The 5995-nt window shown below is 45.2% G+C and overlaps 1 protein-coding gene across 1 annotated transcript in view; it reads right to left on the bottom strand.

The window, feature by feature from the left end:
- Positions 1 to 4461: 4461 nt before the first annotated feature.
- Positions 4462 to 5995, bottom strand: part of HDX (highly divergent homeobox) — a 37692-nt gene continuing 36158 nt past the window's right edge. Inside the window, 1 exon segment of the mRNA XM_008641526.2 lies at positions 4462 to 5995. This exon segment is cut by the window's right edge and continues 4967 nt beyond it. The gene's annotated coding sequence lies outside the window, so the exon portion shown is untranslated.

The raw sequence follows: 5995 nt of genomic DNA, 5'->3' as shown, positions 1-5995 counted from the left end.
CAGCTGACTGCTCTGAGCCTTCTGAAGGGTCAGCCAGGGCCAGCCCCTCAAACCCCACCGCGTTGCTGTGTTCTGCTCCCATTCCCTGCTGCTCTTCCTCTCTCTCTCCCCCAGCACCTGGATGTCCATGGCTGGCACTCCCTGCATTCCCGACCCTTCTCCTTCTTTTACCAGTTTCCATTTCTCCATCGTGCACGGACACTTTGTGTCTCAGTATAACCTTTGTTACCTGCACTTCCTAGCTGGATTGGTCTTTTTTTTGTGGCCTCCTGGGGCCATCCACGCCCAAGGCATGGATGAAAGGAAGAATTCACAGAACCCTTTAGGTTGGAAAAAACCTTTGAGGTCATCGAGTCCAGCCTCTGGCTGATGTGTGATCCTGGATCTTGGATCCCCACTTTAATCGTGGTGGTGGCAGAGCAGGGAGGCCACAAATCCAAGCCTTTGTTTTATCTCCATTCTTAGTGTGTTTTACACCTTGCTTTGAGCTAAACCAAGGAAAGCTCTGCATTGCCCAAGCTGGGCTCATGCCAGGCTTCGGCATCTGGGTGAGTGTTCCTCTTGCTCCAGAAGCCCAAAGCAGGAGTTTGGGAACTGTTCCTCTCCAGGTACTTCCTGTCGTTCCTGCTCAGAGCTGCACCTGCAGAGCCAGTCCAAGACGGGGTGACCTGTGTGTCCCTGTCCCCATCCACCTCCTGGGTTATCCCTGCCGCTGTGCCTGCTTCAGAGCTGTCCCCTCTTCTACATACACAAGTTTTCTTTCCACGTATGGAAACCCTGAGCTCACAAGATGTGTGTGCAGCTCCAGGCCTCATAATAACCAATTTAACCAAAATTTCCACATTTTTTTTTTTGCTGGAAATCCAGAGGGAGATCACGGCAGTTTCCTCTCTCTTCTTTGGAAATTTCTTTTATCCAGGAAGCCAATGTTCACTGCTGGAAGGGAGTGATCCGTGTGTGAGCCATGGCTGTGGTGTGGAGGTGGGAAGGTGACTGTGAGGAATGACAGGAACAGCAAACAAAATGTACCTCACCTGGCTGGACCAGTCACTGCCCCAGGCTGGGAAATCAGGAATCACTGCTGTGAAGGAAAATCTGAAATCAGTCTCTAATAACTGCTCATGGCCTGGGTGTAAATTGGAGCTGCACTGAACCCCAGCGTGGTGGAGCCAACAGAACTTCTGATGCATTGACCCATGGTGAGACATTGATTTTGGGGGGACTCAGAGGGGCCCCCACTGCCCCAGCCCCCTCAGAATTCTGGCCACACACGCTTCCCTGCCCAGCCATCCACAGCCCGTTCCCAGAGCCCATCTGAGCGTGGCTATAAATACACACCCGGATCATCCATCGACATTTAAATATAATACACTGCCAGAGTGAGGGGTTTTAAATATCTGAAGGATGTGGTATCTTGGAAACCGATTGCCTCGAGTTGCCCAAATCAATTACAGAGTGAATCAACACATGGCTCTGGCGTGGGAGCAGCGAGCAGCCGGCGCTGCCACCCGTCCCTGTCCCCATCCCTGTCCCCGGGCTGGGAGCACGGCAGGGAACGGCTCCGGCAGAGCCAGCTGCTCCTGCTCCCCCAGGACAGGACACACGGGGGCACGGAGCAGCGACAGCACTGAATGGTTTAACATCTTAGCTTCTTCAGCTGAATTAAACGGGGGAAAGCAACTGAAAATAACCTGCAAAGGTGATAGGAGTCTTTATTTGGGAATGTTTGCACAAATTACGGGGGTTTTACTGCTAATTGCTGGACAAGGATTATTTTGTCAGTATTTTCTGCCTGTCATTCAGGCCATCAGCAACACTTGGAAAATTGTGAGTCCTGGTTCTTGCTGAGGACGCAGATCATGGCAGCAGCGAGCCAGCTCACAGCCCCCAATGGCAGCAAGAAATGGCATTTTCAGCCACACACTCAGGGTTTTGTATGAAAAAAAACCTGGACAAATTAATATTTTAAAGAATGGAAACTCAGAAATTCATGTATTTGTGAAGTTGATTGTAGAACACGCAAAAAATTGTCCATCTTGTTCCCATGGCCCTGAGCTCAGTGTTTAGACAAAAGGCACATTCCAGCAGGATTTTTCCCAAAAAGGGCTAAACCAGGGAGCCTGTGCCAGCATTACTGGGCTGGGGTCAAACCCCGCTGCTTGGCTGTGCAGGTGTCTCGTGAGGAGCCCATGACCCGATCCCCACACAGGAGCTGAACATGTTCAGCTATTTCATTCCTCCCTGATCAGTTTTGATTCCTTGGCCAGGCTCTGTAAAAAGACCGAAATTTTAAATAATGGTCCAAAAATGGGATGATGTAGCCAGGAGAGTGTGGGCTGCTGAGAGAAGAGAAGGCTGAGCTAAATATTTGGCAGAATTAAGCAAACCAGGAAAGACATGTGGGCATAAAGAAATAATTCAATATTCAATTTCTGGCAGAATTCATGAAATCTGTTTATAGTTCGGATCACAGTGAGCCATTTATTACTGGTATGGGAATGAAGGTCTGGGGGGTTTGGTTGCAATGGGTTTGCAACTGTTACAGAGGGAAATGATTAATAGAACATTAAACCCAGGTTAATTAACCCGTGGTCTTTGACCTGATGGGGTGTCTGTTCCCAGGTGCCATTCCAAGGATTTACCCTTCCCACAATGGGCTCTCCTGGTGTGGTTGCTGCTCTCTTGCTCTGTCTTTCCTTGAGGGGGTGGCACCTGCTGGGTGACTCCTTCAAATTCACTTCAAATTCCTCTGAATTTTGGCCAAGCCCAAAATCTTCGGAAGGAAGAAGTAAAGGGCCTTTAATTGAAAATTTCACATTCAACAGAAAAGAGGAGGAGACTGCCAAGGGAAGATTGAGGCTGGTGGGAATTTTTCTTTCAAAAAAAGTCAAATGAGCTTTTTCCAGTGAAAAACTCTACACAGTCCAAGATTATTCCATATTTCCAGCAAGAAATAACCAAAAAGCAAGATCAAATAGTAGATAAAGTCTGAACATTTTCACATTTCCTGCCCTTTCCTCTACTTTATTTCACCACTAAAATAACAACTGCAAAAAAATAACCAGAAAACACCTTTTGTTCCAGTTTCTTTCTCCTCCCATGACCCTTCCCCTCACTCCCTGCAGCAGGAACGTGGAGCTGGAGTGGCGACCCCAGCTGTCCCTGCTGGTCATGCATCACCTCATCCCACGGAGCAGCTTTGGTGCCCCCAAACCGAAATCCATGTGGGGAAACTAAACTGGAATATGTTCCTGGTTTATGGCTGCACCTTCAGTCTGATCTCAGTCTCCTCTTTACTAAATGCCCGATTTATTTTAGTATTTGATTTTTCATCGAGACAGAAATAGTTGCTCATTCTGGAATATGAAGTATGGGGACAGTTCCAGGCATTTTTCCCCAATTCCTGGGGTTTTTTTGCCACCAGGTGGCAATGGAGCTGCAGCACCACCCTGCTCGGGGTGGGCTTTTTCCAAAACATGCGAGCTCAGGGTCCCAGCAACATTTGTTAATAAATCTTTAGGGTCGGACAGATATAACTCCTCTCCATCCACGTTCTCTCTGGTTTTACCCACCCTCTCTGCAGCCGTAATTCCAAAGCTGGGCGGGGGTTGAGCTCAGAGTTTGGGTGACTTCGGAGCGTTGAGAGTTTAATTAATCAGGATTGTGCAAATCTGCAGTGCAGGAGAGGAGCCGGGTGAGCGTGTGCCCACAGGATCCGCAGGACGCGGCCACACCGCCACCTGCCCGCCTCTGCCACCAAAGGCAGCCCGGAGCTGCGGGATCCGCCTGCACCTTCTTTCCCCCCGTGTCCCCGCCCGACACCAGCCCGGGATGCCCCCACGCACCAAAGTCCTTTTCCGTGCGATCCTTTCCGGCTCTTTTTCACTATTCCTGGCTTTGAATTAAATTTCAATCCTGCCCCTCAGCCGTGGTACCGCACTGGGAGCTCCCCAGGACAGCCGGGCTGGTACTTTCAGCACCGGAATTGCTCCTAAAGCCAAGAAGCATCAGCTTTAACAACTTTTCCCAGTTTCCATCCACGTGGATTGGGGCTGAGGTCATAGGCCACGGGATTTAGCTCTGGAGGTTTTTAACTTGGGAAATGCCAAGGGATGGGATGAAAACAGCACCAAGAGCTCACATTTAGCTTAAAAATAGCTTTTAAAAAGCTCCACAACTCAACCCCCTTCATGCGAACTGAGCTGTGTCAGCGCTGGGTGTGCAGTGCCTTCATTGGACACAAATCCCTTTGGGAAGGGACAACATTTCACTGCTCCTGGGACAGAGGGTTCCAAGTTCTGTACAAAATTCTAATTCTGAAAAGCCTCTCCATAAATAATAAAGTAATTTATATGGTGGGAACTGAAGAATTAGGTCTGAGCCCTGATGTGGATTTAGTTCTTGTTGCTCTGAATGGAACTGAACATTTCCAAGGCCATAATAAACACAGAAACAGAGAAGTTCATATAGGAAAAGGAGTTAGTTCACCTTTATTTCATTTCTCCATAGTCCCAAACTTGACAGACGTAGAAAAATATCCTTGAGTCAGTAGACAAATTTACCAATGCTAAATAGCCCTTTTCTCTGACCATCTGGGCCACCCTAAATACATTTGTACAAGCATTACTTCAGGGGGGTTCAATAAAAGGTTCTTCTAAACTATAAACAATAAACTACAGAGGAAAAACTCGAGCTACCAAAGCATGCAGATGAAGGGATCTTCCAAAACTTAAAAAAAAAAAAAAAAAAAAAAATTTAAAAAGCAAACCAACTTTGAGATGCATTTGGAGGAGAAAACAAATTAGGACAAATTGAGGAAAAAAAAATTAATTAAGAGAAGCCAAAGCAAACTCTGTAAAGGATCTGTAGATAAGTTAAAATATCTATGGCACAACTTTTCACCAAAAAAAATTAAGGCGAAGACCAACGTTTTATATAAAAATAGCTGAGCAGGCTTCGAAAGCAGGAAATCAGCATTTCCAATGATGACTCTGTTAATACAAGATTATAAATACCCTTTATATACACAGAAAACCAACTCAATACAAACGTCTGGACCGGTTCTCCGGGCATCTGACACTCAAAATGCCCAGACCAGGTGTCCTGGACCATAGTGGAGGTACTTCAGTTGAAGGTTTGTAGTAGTTTCTTTGCTACACGTACTGATACAAATCATAAAAATGCAATATAAATAGTGATTTTCACAGAGAAACTCAGGAATACACTCAGGTTACAAAGCTTAAGGAATTGGCCCATAAGGAAATGATAAAAGATTTAAAATCATCAATTATCCTGTTTTGTAGGCTAAGGAAAACATCCAAGTTATACAATAATATTTAAACTTTCAGAGTATTTTTTTTTTAATGAAACTGATTCCTATAATGAAAATAAAGCAGAAATTATCATGGCAGAATATTCATTATCTCTTCATAAATACAGCAGTTTATTTGTCAAGATCACTTAAAAGTATCATTATTATGGGCATTTTCAAGAATTTCCAAGCCTAAAGGTTACCAGTTGCAAGGACATAAACAATAAACCATATTTGTATGGATGGATCTGAGTAATTTTCAGAACTATGTAATTGATATAGAGCAAAACATGAAAAGAAGAGCAAATGAAATCTATTTTAGAAGAATTCCATTAACATTTCAAGTTAAAATACCTTTGTAGAGCTACTGTGATCAAGTTCAGTGTATCTGTGCACATTGTAAATCTGCATCTGTGTGTTCACACGCACTCAGTAATTCCAGAATTAACCCTGGAAATGATAAAATTCCTACTGGAAAAGACAATTTCCCCCCAGCACAATTCAGTGTATTTGCCACTGACTTTTTGAACTGTTATTTCACAAAATCTGCAGATAAAGCAGAAGCTCTTGTTTTCCACAGCACAAAACCCTTTTAGTTTATTGAAATTTTGACTAAAACCCAGAACCTTCATTTCTGCCTCTTTGTGCCTCATTCCCTCCATCCCCTTGTGCATCCTGCCACTC

The sequence above is a fragment of the Corvus brachyrhynchos genome, unplaced genomic scaffold (assembly GCF_000691975.1).
Source record: "Corvus brachyrhynchos isolate BGI_N302 unplaced genomic scaffold, ASM69197v1 scaffold220, whole genome shotgun sequence".
Classification (NCBI taxonomy): Eukaryota; Metazoa; Chordata; class Aves; order Passeriformes; family Corvidae; genus Corvus; species Corvus brachyrhynchos.
The sequence above is the reverse complement of the archived record's forward strand: the minus strand, read 5'-3'. Positions and strand labels throughout refer to the sequence as shown.